Source organism: Coregonus clupeaformis, chromosome 8 (assembly GCF_020615455.1).
Source record: "Coregonus clupeaformis isolate EN_2021a chromosome 8, ASM2061545v1, whole genome shotgun sequence".
NCBI lineage: Eukaryota > Metazoa > Chordata > Actinopteri > Salmoniformes > Salmonidae > Coregonus > Coregonus clupeaformis.
The window spans coordinates 37,632,493-37,645,633 of record NC_059199.1 but is presented as its reverse complement, the minus strand read 5'-3'; the positions used below and the strand labels follow the sequence as shown (position 1 = coordinate 37,645,633).

Sequence of the window (13,141 nt, the reverse complement as noted above, 5' to 3'; positions counted from 1 at the left end):
AGTACCTGGTGGATTGGGAGGGTTATGGTCCCGAGGAACGTTCCTGGGTGCCCAGGAGCTTCATTGTGGATCCTGATCTGGTCCGAGAGTTTCATAGGTTACATCCCGATAAACCCCGTCGGCCGCCAGGTGGCGTCCGTAGAGGGGGGGGTACTGTTAGGCCTACTGCTGCTAGGTAGCTCTCTCTCTGCTCTCCCCCTCCCCTCTGTCTGTCCTTGATTGCAGGAGTGAAGTCTGGTGTGCGGGAGTCAGGGTTCCAGCTGCAGCTCATTCACCATAATCACCTCAGCCTTTAAGACCCGGTCAAACTTTCCACTCATCGTCAGATCATAGTCAAGACAACCATGTTAGTCTCGCTGCCGACTCAACCTGTCTGTTTTCCCTCTTGTGTTTTTTGGACTGGTTATTTACTTTTTCTCCTGTGCCACAGATATTTGGAACCTGACTCCTGCCTCCGCTTCACTCCTGCCACCACCATCCTGCTCTCCACTATCGGGCCTCTCCTTTGGACTCACCACGGACACTAGGACATTACGGTACCACACCTGCCCTGACCTGGATCTGTACCCTCCCTGTAACCTGGACTTGCTCTTCCCCATTTATTGGAAACCTGGACTATTGAACATTATAATAACCCTGTTAAAACTTCTCTGGCTTGGTGTACTTGTCTGCATTTGGGTTCTATCCAGTTAAATCATAACAATGGCTGGACGTCATGCTCAAATCAAGGGTATGTGACAATTACCTCTCATCACATTGATCCGGAGTGGAAAATGAAGACCTTTGTTCTGCTAACCAGAGTTTTCAATGAAGCCCATACTGGTAAAAATATTGGCGCGTTACTGCGTGAAGCCTGCATGGAGTGGAAAATCTACGACAAGAATCCTGCCATCGTCACAGATAACGCCAGGAATATGATTGTGGCCGGTGCAGAAGCCCAGTTCAGTCCACACATTACCTGCTTCGCACATACACTCAACCTTGCCTCGCAGAAGGGTTTGGGGGTGGACCGTGCTTCCAGGTTGTTGGGGAAAGTGCGAAAAATTGTTGGATATTTTCACCGCAGCCCGATTGCATGTCACGCCCTACAGGAAAAACAAACTCTGATGGATTTACCAAAACATAAACTGATCCAAGACATAATCACCAGATGGAACAGTTCATTCGAAATGCTTGAACGTTTTTTGGAACAACAGCCAGCTATAATGGCAACTCTGATGTCCAAGGATCTACGAAAGGGGGTCACAGATGTAGGCACGCTGAGTGAGAGTGATATTGCCAACATGGATGACATTGTTCAGTTGATGGGTCCTGTCAAAATGGCAACCACTGTGATGTGTGAAGAAGACCAGCCAACTCTCTCTGTAATTGCTCCTCTTCAAGCAAAACTGCTGAAACACCTACAGCCATGCGAAGACGACTCAACCCTGGTTGCAGAGATTAAGAGGGTGATGGCCAGTGACCTCTCCACACGCTACAGAGGCACCCAAGATGCTCTCAACATAGGTAATTAATTTGGAGTCTTAATTAAAATCAACTTGGTTAATATTTTAGGTTATTAGACTGTATTAATTTGTAAAATGCCACACCTTTGCGTTTTCAAGTTTGAATTTGAGTTGTTTTTTCATATGGAAAAGTAAGCAAGATATCTGCAATACAATTCTTAGTTCATGGTGGCTTTACATCATCACTGTGCCACATTTCTTTTAAACATACTAAAGTTTAATCTTCTGATTATTTTGTGTATGAGGAGGTGGTCATCACTTGCAATTTCAGGTCAACTTAATTTAATAATGCAATGAATGCAATATTCTTGTTCTTTAAACAGCATCAGCGTTGGACCCGCGATTTAAAGAACTGCCCTACCTGGAAAAAGAGGACAGAGAACAGGTCTACACAAAACTGGTTTTTTGAGGCAGAAGTGTCCCACCAGGTAACTCTTCTCTCCTCTTTCCTCTGCTCTTTTCTCTTCTCCCCTTTCATTTGTCCTCTCTCAAATCTCATCTGTTCTTTATCTTCCTCTAAATTTATGTGTGCAGTATTACAGAGCAGAAATTTGAACAGTTCACACATTCTTACATCAATAGATGCAAGCAATGGGAAATCAGGAGGAAGTCGAGGGAAGCTCAAGCACAAAGCTGTCAGGATTCAATGAAGAGACCACAGGTGTGTTTCATGTGATACCAATAAAAGATTGTTGTTGTTTTGTATTAATGAGAAACATGACTATATTTGGAAATATATTTCTTATATTGTAGCTCCAAATGAGTCACCTCCTTGTAAGAAGAAAGCCTTAGATGCGCTGTTTGGCGATTCCTTCACCCAAAGAGAAAGAAAATCCACAAGCGAGACAGCCAGAGCAGAGGTGTTAAAGTACCGAGCAAAAGATGTGTTGCCTTTGACTGAAAATGCCATGAAGTGGTGGAGATCTCAGGAGAAAGAGCTACCTGTACTTTCCACCCTTGCTAAACGGTACCTGTGCATTCCAGGCACCAGTGTGCCAGCAGAACGAAGTTTTTAGTACTGCTGGCGACATAGTGAACGCACAGAGAAGTGTTCTGCAGCCAGATCATGTTGATCAGTTGATATTTTTGAAAAAAAATCTGTAGTCATTGAAGAGTAGCCTAGTAGGTTACACTTGATCTTTTGTTGAATATTGTTTGTTTATTAAAATGAGAGTAGTAGCAGGTTCATCCACTGCTCATTCAACCTGAAGAAATGTTGGTTGCACTTTATTGTTGATATTAATACTGTATTTGTATTGTAATGTTGAAAAACAAAAGCAGAAGTAGCAGGTAAACCTACTCTTTATTCAACCTGAAGAGATGTTGGTTGCACTTTATTTTTGATATTAATATTGTAATATTTTTATGTTGAAAAACAAAAGCAGAAGTAGCAGGTAAACCTACTGTTAATTCAACCTGAAGAGATGTTGGTTGCACTTTATTTTTGATATTAATATTGTAATATTTTTATGTTGAAAAACAAAAGCAGAAGTAGCAGGTAAACCTACTGTTGAAATGTTGGTTGCACTTACTGTACTTTTATTGAAAATGTATTGAATATTGAAAATGAGATCAGACAATTTTAACTTCCTGTTAATTCAACCTAAAGTGTTGTTTGCACTTTATTCAAATAAAATGTGAATGCATTTGCCATTCATTGTTGTTTACTTGTTTATTTATATTCATAATTAATTGATACCTGATTCCATTACAAGAAACAGGAATCTAGGAAACTTCACCTGCACTGTCCAGTATCCAGGTATTTATTTCAGTCACACTGGTTGAATTTTTTGGCTAAAAGGTTACTGAATCGATTTCAAGTCACTGAATCGTTTCGGATCGTATCGTTCTAAATGAACCAAAATCGTCCTTGAATCGTATCGACAACCACGAATCGTGATACAAATCGAATCGTTGTTAAAACGAATCGTTACACCCCTAGTAGAAGCTATTCCTAATATTGTTTCAGTTTTGAAAAGCAGAGAAGTAGAGGAAGATTTCATACCCTTCATGTTTGTGGTCAAAACAGCAGTTGTTTGGGGGAAATGTGGTAATGCAGTTACTAAAACAGCTGTATCGTTAGAACCGTAACGGATATCTTGGTTCCGTGAACAGAATTCAATAGCAGAGAGGTAGATGAAGATGTCATACCCTCTAACGTTTTGCTAACTTGTTGGGGAAGTGGTCAATATGGCAGTTGTTTGCAAATAAGTTGCAGAAAATGTTGATGCGGTTACTAAAACAAACTTTTTATCAGAATAAGATTTTTTGTTCAAATGCCAGATTTGAATAGCAGAATATAGGAAGATGCAAACGCTCTAACCTTTTGTCTAAGTTGTTGCAAAGTCGTCAAAGTAGCTGATTTGTGTCAAAAGTTGCATTATTGCATTGACAGTGCATGTAATATTGGAAGCAATGATGTCACAGTGGAGCCTTTTAGAATCTTGAGGAAATCCCATGTAAGCGGATGGAAAACAAAAAGGAGGACAAAAAAATTTATAACTTCAATAGGATAAAATATATATAAAAGTTGTATAAAAGCACACTATTCCAGACCGATCTGCACGTTTTAAAGTTTGAATGATGTGTCTAGCTTAAATGGTGTAGGAGGAGGAGCATTCCAAATAATAATAAGAAAAATGCATGTCGAAGACTTAGAATGGGACTTTGCTTCATAAAAAAAATGTAACATGTATTTTCTAAATAAATAGAGAAATTCCTCTGTCAATCTTACCAGGATCCTTTTCTGGCTGAGGACTGGAAGACATTGCCCACTGCTGGGGACTGGTAGAAGTAGACATTGCTTCTCCTAGTTCTGGGAGGGACACCCACTCACCCGTCAGTTTATGCACAAACTTTCCGCAGTGGTTTCTAGGAGGTTCACGGAGAACCTGGACATTTTAGCCTTGATCTTGATAGGGCGCTCCTGGGTAACATCACTGATTCTGATTGGACCACAATTTGTGACCATTGCCCCAGAGACATGAGTGAGATTGTGAGGCGCTCTATCAACTAGGTTTCGCATGCTTACTAGGCCTGACAACGTGGCAACATCCTGCCGCTCACAGCTTTTAGGAGATAGCACATCCTTGGCCATCTTCTGTGGGGTTACATTCATGCTGATGGAATGGGATGGCTGCACCCTGGTCTCCATAGTGGGTGATCTGATGGTGGAGATTTGTTGTTTCTCTGTCTTGACATTCTTTGGTGGTTCAGCAAGTTTATCTTGTAGACGAGACATGGTGGATAATAAGGGAGTGTTGAGGCAGCCTTTGACTGGAGCAGTAGACCCCTGCTGGGGAGGCTTGGTGTTCGCCTGAGGTTGATGGCCCCCAGTCACATGTTTAAACATGGTGTCAGAGATAGTTGTGGACATGCGATCAACTGCCCAGGTGCTGCATGCCTCGTCACCTGTTCCGTGACTCTTAAGTGACTGCAGAATCTCCATGAAAGCACATTCTACCTCGAGGCAGCTCTCTGCCATCTTCTGCACCAAGTGCTCTCTGGGGTTGTGAAATGATTCCCCATTGGTGACGAAACTCCTCAGCTTGGTCACAATCATCTCCAGAACCTCCCTATAAACATTGTGAATCTTTGATCCATGTGAGGCGGCCTGCTGGCTGAGCCCTGGATGGCTGACGGTCATGGCTCTGACAAAATCCCGAAGGCTGGTCATCAAGCAAGTGGTCTTGCTGCTACCTGATGCCTCTTTGAGCTTCTCAACCACATTGGAGCTGATGTCCATGGCCACAACCGAAACCACAGCTCGGCACCTCAGGTTGTTCAATGAGATGCTCTTGGCCAGGGTGTTCAACGATGACCATCTCTTCTTGGGCACGAAGTAAGACTTGGATCTCAGCAGGTTGGTGGACAGATGTTCAATGATATCGCTGATGGGTTTCACTGTAGCCTCCTGCAACTTCATCTTGAAGCTGTCGTCAGTATGAGGCACATATGTTTGGCTAGGTGCCACCTGTAGATCTCCAGTAGTGACCATCTTGTGGTTGTGCTTCTCGAGCAGGACCTGGATGACATCACAGAGCTCTCTTTGGCCTGTCTGCTGTGGTCGTTAGCCTGATCCAGCCACCCATGGCGTCTCTGGATGGTCTGCAGCACCCACCTGACTACTCTCTGGGCCTTCGGATCAACTGACTTCAATGATTTCAGATCAGCCCTCTTGGGGATGTAAAGCACAGGGATCTTCGGAGTTGTCCTGAGGAGAGTATTGAGAGCTGGGCGTGATCGCCTTCTTGGGGACAATGATTTCTGGCCACCCGCAGACTCGTAAAGGTCATCGTCATGGTGCATCTTCTGCATGATAATGTTGATAATGCTGTTGGCATAGGCCATTATCTCCCTGTCTGACAGATCCTTTTCGTTGAGCAGCATAGGGCTTTGGGACCTCAGGGTGCTGGCCTGGCCTCCTAGGAGCTTGCCAGGTGGGTCAGATGGGCGTTGGACATGGATCTCCTAATCCTGGCCGCCGGACACGCAGCACAGGGACTCAATGCTGGGCCTGGACCCTGGGGTGGCAGAATAACTGCTTGGTCTGACCTCTGGTATGGAGGAACTGCTTGTTCTTTCCACTGGACTAGAGGTAAGACCTGGTCTGGATTCTGGGCTTGAGGGAATACACACCGTGGAGTCTGGGCTTGAGGTCATACTTGGTCGGTACTCTGGGCTGGAGGTAAGACTTGGCCTGTCCTCAGAGAACATGACCTCGTGGCCCTCCCCAGTCAGGACATTGATCACCTTGAATTGAATTGAATACACTTTATTTAATACACATGCATACATCAGAACACATAGACCAATCACTGATGGCTGGTGGAACAAGTACAATAGATCCATAGAATCAATAGAATAAACTATGCATTAAAACAAGGGACAGTACAATACATGACCTTGTCTAGGATCTCATCAACCTGGTCCGAGGACAGGGCAGCGCTCTTCAACATGCTGATCATGGGGAACATCGAAGGACCACCTTCATCATTGTCTGATGATGACTGAGATAGCTCAGGGCTTCCATGGCTGCCGTGGCTGTGTTCAGTCTTCTCAGCATGTGCATTCTCAACAGAAACCTTTGCATCCATAGTTTAATTATTTGCATCAATATTCTCATCCTTAAATTCTATCTTGGATTCTATTTTCTCATCTCTGACTTCCATCTTGGACTCTCCAGCTGTTAGAATAAGCTCATAGCTCCTGCTGTTATTCTCAGATATAGTATTGTCTTGTTTATCTGCATTGATCTCAGCATTGTCTTCTTCTTCCATTTTAGTGTCAATGTCCAACCCCTCAGTCAGCTTGACCTCTGTCTCAAAACTAGCCTCTACGTTTGCCTCTTGGGTGTCCCTCTTGGTAATCTCAACTACTTCAGTCTTGACCATCACATCTGCAATAGTCTCCACTTCCTGAACTTCAATCTTGGCTGTTGTACTTGCAACAGTGGCCACCTCCTTACTTTCAGTCTTGGGTATCACATCAGCAATAATCTCTACTTTCTTTATCTCCAGTTTAGCCATTGTATCTTCAATAGTCAGAAGTTCAGTCTTGGCTGTTGTGTCTGCAATAGTTGACACTTCCAGAAGTTTGCTCTTGGCTGTTGTGTCTGCCATAGTCGCCACCTCTGTAACTTCTGTCTTAGCCACTCTATCTGCAACAGTCTCCTCCTTCTTAGCTTCAGTCTTGGGCATCGCATCAACATTGTTCTCCACTCCCCTAACCCTCCTCTCACCACTACTATCTCTTGATGCAGCCTCAACACTCTTGGAGTCCCTCTCAGCCTTTTCCTCAGGACTCATGTTTCTCACCCTTCTTCCGTCCCTATTGTTCCCCTCGGCCTCTATTTATCCACGACTCCCTTTATCACCTCATGAATAACGGCTTCGACCTTCACTAGCTCTCTCTGTGTTTTGCTCTCTCTGTGTGTTCGTGCCGTGAAAGGAGGGGTTTCTTTGTCTGAAAGCAATGGCTAGCTAGTATGCTAACTATTCTAGCTAACTAACTGGCTGAATACGTTGACGATGGACTCGCTCAAGCTGTCGGGACTAACCCACAACGTTAGACACGGACACGAACGATCTGCTTGGCGTGTTGACACACTGGTGGTTTGTTGTGGCCGAGTATTGGTGCTAAACCGTATTGTTGGAGTCCGGCATGCTAGCTGGCTGTGGCGTCTTATGACTAGGTGCCCTGGACGATTTTCACGGAAGAATACTGTACCTAGTTAGCTAGCTGAATAAACTAAGTTAGTCTATTCCTAGAAAACATTGAACCGCTGTAGTTTACAACAATTATAGTTTCTGAGGTGGAAGTTGGGAGAGTTATATTTGGGTGTTGTGGTGCGGGAGGCCCCGCTCTCTCCTTTCCCAGATGTTTAGTTCATTTCATTCCGATCTCCTTTGCATTATTGTAGCCATTTTCTGCAGCCTGTCAACTATGCCTCTGTCTATCCCTGTTCTCTCCTCTCCGCACAGGCTATACAACTGCCTCACACCGCGTGGCTGCTGCCTCTCTAACCTGGTGGTCCCTGCACGCACCACCCACGTGGAGTTCCAGGTCTCAGGCAGCCTCTGGAACTGCCGTTCTGCTGCCAACAAGGCATAGTTCATCTCAGCCTATGCTACCCTCCAGTCCCTCGACTTCTTGGCGCTGACGGAAACATGGATTACCACTGAAAACACTGCTACTCCTACTGCTCTCTCCTCGTCTGACCATGTGTTCTCGCATACCCCGAGAGCATCTGGTCAGCGGGGTGGTGGCACAGGAATCCTCATCTCTCCCAAATGGACATTCTCTATTTTTCCCCTGACCCATCTGTCTATCTCCTCATTTGAATTCCATGCTGTCACAGTCACTAGCCCATTTAAGCTTAATATCCTTGTCATCTATAGCCCTCCAGGTTCCCTTGGAGAGTTCATCAATGAGCTTGACACCTTGATAAATTCCTTTCCTGAGGATGGCTCACCCCTCACAGTTCTGGGGGACTTCAACCTCCCTACGTCTACCTTTGACTCATTTCTCTCTGCCTCCTTCTTTCCACTCCTCTCCTCTTTTGACCTCACCCTCTCACCATCCCCCCCTACTCACAAGGCAGGCAATACTCTTGACCTCATCTTTACTAGATGCTATTCTTCTACTAATCTCACTGCAACTCCCCTTCATGACTCCGACCACTACTTTGTATCCTTTTCTCTCTCGCTCTCCTCCAACACTACTCACTCTGCCCCTACTCAGATGGTAATGCGCCGTCGCAACCTTCGCTCTCTCTCTCCCGCTACTCTCTCCTCTTCCATCCTATCATCTCTTCCCTCTACTCAATCCTTCTCCCTCCAATCTCCTGATTCTGCCTCCTCAACCCTCCTCTCCTCCCTTTCTGCATCCTTTGACTCTCTATGTCCCCTATCCTCCCGGCCGGCTCGGTCCTCCCCTCCAGCTCCGTGGCTTGATGACTCATTGCGAGCTCACAGAACAGGGCTCCGGGCAGCCGAGCGGAAATGGAGGGAAACTAGACTCCCTGCGGACCTGGCATCTTTTCACTCCCTCCTCTCTACATTTTCTTCATCTGTTTCTGCTGCTAAGGCCACTTTCTACCACTCTAAATTCCAAGCATCTGCCTCTAACCCTAGGAAGCTCTTTGCCACCTTCTCCTCCCTGCTGAATCCTCCTCCCCCCCCTCCTCCCTCTCTGTGGATGACTTCGTCAACCATTTTGAAAAGAAGGTTGACGACATCCGATCCTCGTTTGTTAAGTCAAATGACACTGCTGGTCCTGCTCACACTGCCCTACCCTATGCTTTGACTTCTTTCTCCCCTCTCTCTCCAGATAAAATCTTGCGACTTGTGACGGCCGGCCGCCCTACAACCTGCCCGCTTGACACTATCCCCTCCTCTCTTCTCCAGACCATCTCCGGTGACCTTCTCCCTTACCTCACCTCGCTGATCAACTCATCCTTGACCGCTGGCTATGTCCCTTCCGTCTTCAAGAGAGCGAGAGTTGCACCCCTTCTCAAAAAACCAACACTCGATCCCTCTGATGTCAACAACTACAGACCAGTATCCCTTCTTTCTTTTCTCTCCAAAACTATTGAGCGTGCCGTCTTTAGCCAACTCTCTTGCTATCTCTCTAAGAATGACCTTCTTGATCCAAACCAGTCAGGTTTCAAGACTGGTCATTCAACTGAGACTGCTCTTCTCTGTGTCATGGAGGCTCTCCGCACTGCTAAAGCTAACTCTCTCTCCTCTGCTCTTGTCCTTCTAGACCTGTCTGCTGCCTTTGATACTGTGAACCATCAGATCCTCCTCTCCACCCTCTCCGAGCTGGGCATCTCCGGCGCGGCTCACTCTTGGATTGCATCCTACCTGACCGGTCGCTCCTACCAAGTGGCGTGGCGAGAAGCTGTCTCCGCACCACGTGCTCTCACCACTGGTGTCCCCCAGGGCTCAGTTCTAGGCCCTCTCCTATTCTCGCTATACACCAAGTCACTTGGCTCTGTCATATCCTCACATGGCCTCTCCTATAATTGCTACGCAGACGACACACAACTAATCTTCTCCTTTCCCCCTTCTGATAACCAGGTGGCGAATCACATCTCTGCATGTCTGGCAGACATATCAGTATGGATGACGGATCACCACCTCAAGCTGAACCTTGGCAAGACGGAGCTGCTCTTCCTCCCGGGGAAGGACTGCCCGTTCCATGATCTCGCCATCACGGTTGACAACTCCGTTGTGTCCTCCTCCCAGAGTGCGAAGAGCCTTGGCGTGACCCTGGACAACACCCTGTCGTTCTCCGCTAACATCAAGGCGGTGACCCGATCCTGTAGGTTCATGCTCTACAACATTCGGAGAGTACGACCCTGCCTTACACAGGAAGCGGCACAGGTCCTAATCCAGGCACTTGTCATCTCCCGTCTGGATTACTGCAACTCGCTGTTGGCTGGGCTCCCTGCCTGTGCCATTAAACCCCTACAACTCATCCAGAATGCCGCAGCCCGTCTGCTGTTCAACCTTCCCAAGTTCTCTCACGTCACCCCGCTCCTCCGCACACTACACTGGCTTCCAGTTGAAGCTCGCATCTGCTACAAGACCATGGTGCTTGCCTACGGAGCTGTGAGGGGAACGGCACCTCCGTACCTTCAGGCTCTGATCAGTCCCTACACCCAAACGAGGGCATTGCGTTCATCCACGCTCCAAGCTAGTTCTTAGAATTTGGTTGAGTTTTCCTTTTTCCCTAGGGATTTCTGGGTGTACTACACTATATACAGCTCTGGAAAGAATTAAGAGACCACTGCAATTTAAAAGAAAATCAGCATCTCTACATGTATGACAGCCATTCCATTCCAGTGTCTGTTGAATTCCAACACAGGCACACCTCATTCTACTGAATTAGGTACTGATTAGGTGATCACATGAACCAAAAATCTTATTTAACAAGGATAAGTATAAAATCCACTGCTGTGGTCATCACTATCCTCTTGCAATAGGACCAGCTGGATGGCAAAAACAGTGCTCAAAAGTAAAATTAATCCAAAAATAACTATTGACCATGCCAAAAGAGTTGAAAAGGAAAGTTTTGAGTGAGGAAAAGAAGGGTTCAATTCTGGCTTTACTGGCAAAGGGATACAGTGAGCGTCAGGTTGCTTCCATCCTTAAAATGTCAAAGACGTCAGTTCATAAGAACAAGGTCAAGCAGCAGACATTGGAGACAACAAAGCTACAGACCGGCAGAGGGTGAAAATGACTCTCTACTGACCGGGATGACCGCCAACTCATTCGAATGTCACTCAACAACTGTAGGATGACATCAAGTGACCTACAAAAAGAATGGCAAACGGCAGCTGGGGTGAAGTGCACGGCGAGGACGGTTCGAAACAGGCTCCTAGGGGCAGGGCTGAAGTCGTGCAAAGCTAAAAAAAAAAAAAGCCCTTAATCAATGAGAAGCAAAGAAGAGCCAGGTGGAGCCTCTATGGTCCATAAGGATTGGACCATAGAGGACTGGAGTAAGGTCATCTTCTCTGATGAGTCCAATTTTCAGCTTTGCCCAGCATCTGGTTGTCTAATGGTTAGACGGAGACCTGGAGAGGCCTACAAGCCACAGTGTCTCGCACCCACTGTGAAATTTGGTGGAGGATCGATGATGATCTGCGGGTGCTTCAGCAAGGCTGGAATCGGGCAGATTTGTCTTTGTGAAGGACGCATGAATCAAGCCACGTACAAGGTTGTCCTGGAAGAAAACCTGCTTCCTTTTGCTCTGACCTTGTTCCCAAACTCTGAGGATTGGTTTTTCCAGCAGGACAATGCGCCATGCCACACAGCCAGGTCAATCAATTTGTAGATGGAGGACCACAAGATCAAGACCCTGTCATGGCCAGCCCAATCTCCAGACCTGAACCCCATTGAAAACTTCTGGAATGTGATCAAGAGGAAGATGGTCACAAGCCATCAAACAAAGCCGAGCTGCTTGAATTTTTGCGCCAGGAGTGGCATAAAGTTAAATCAATGTGAAAGACTGGTGGAGAGCACGCATGAAAGCTGTGATTGAAAATCAGGGTTATTCCACCAAATATTGATTTCTGAACTCTTCCTAAGTTAAAACATTAGTATTGTGTTGTTTAAAAATGAACATGAATTTATTTTCTTTGCATTATTCGAGGTCTGACAACACTGCATCTTTTTTGTTATTTTGACCAGTTGTCATTTTCTGCATATAAATGCTCTAAATGACAATATTTTTATTTGGAATTTGGGAGAAATGTTGTCAGTAGTTTATAGAATAAAACAAAAATTTTAATTTCACCCAAACACATACCTATAAATAGTAAAACCAGAGAAACTTATATTTTTGCAGTGGTCTCTTAATTTTTTCCAGAGCTGTACAGTGGGGAAAAAAAGTATTTAGTCAGCCACCAATTGTGCAAGTTCTCCCACTTAAAAAGATGAGAGAGGCCTGTCATTTTCATCATAGGTACACGTCAACTATGACAGACAAATTGAGAAAAAAAAATCCAGAAAATCACATTGTAGGATTTTTAATGAATTTATTTGCAAATTATGGTGGAAAATAAGTATTTGGTCACCTACAAACAAGCAAGATTTCTGGCTCTCACAGACCTGTAACTTCTTCTTTAAGAGGCTCCTCTGTCCTCCACTCGTTACCTGTATTAATGGCACCTGTTTGAACTTGTTATCAGTATAAAAGACACCTGTCCACAACCTCAAACAGTCACACTCCAAACTCCACTATGGTCAAGACCAAAGAGCTGTCAAAGGACACCAGAAACAAAATTGTAGACCTGCACCAGGCTGGGAAGACTGAATCTGCAATAGGTAAGCAGCTTGGTTTGAAGAAATCAACTGTGGGAGCAATTATTAGGAAATGGAAGCAGTGAGGGGAACGGCACCTCTGTACCTTCGGGCTCTGATCAGTCCCTACACCCAAACGAGGGCATTGCGTTCATCCACCTCTGGCCTGCTGGCTCCCCTTCCTCTGCGGAAGCATAGTTCCCGCTCAGCCCAGTCAAAACTGTTCGCTGCTCTGGCACCCCAATGGTGGAACAAGCTCCCTCACGACGCCAGGACAGCGGAGTCACTCACCACCTTCCGGAGACATATGAAACCCCACCTCTTTAA

The 13,141-nt window shown here is 45.7% G+C and overlaps 1 long non-coding RNA gene across 1 annotated transcript; it reads left to right on the top strand.

Annotated features, from left to right (window-relative positions):
- Positions 1–1,907: 1,907 nt before the first annotated feature.
- Positions 1,908–2,504, top strand: LOC121572910. Its single transcript, XR_006661364.1, has 3 exons — positions 1,908–1,933; positions 2,088–2,166; positions 2,259–2,504. It is a non-coding gene; the product is annotated as an uncharacterized LOC121572910 (long non-coding RNA).
- Positions 2,505–13,141: the final 10,637 nt, after the last annotated feature.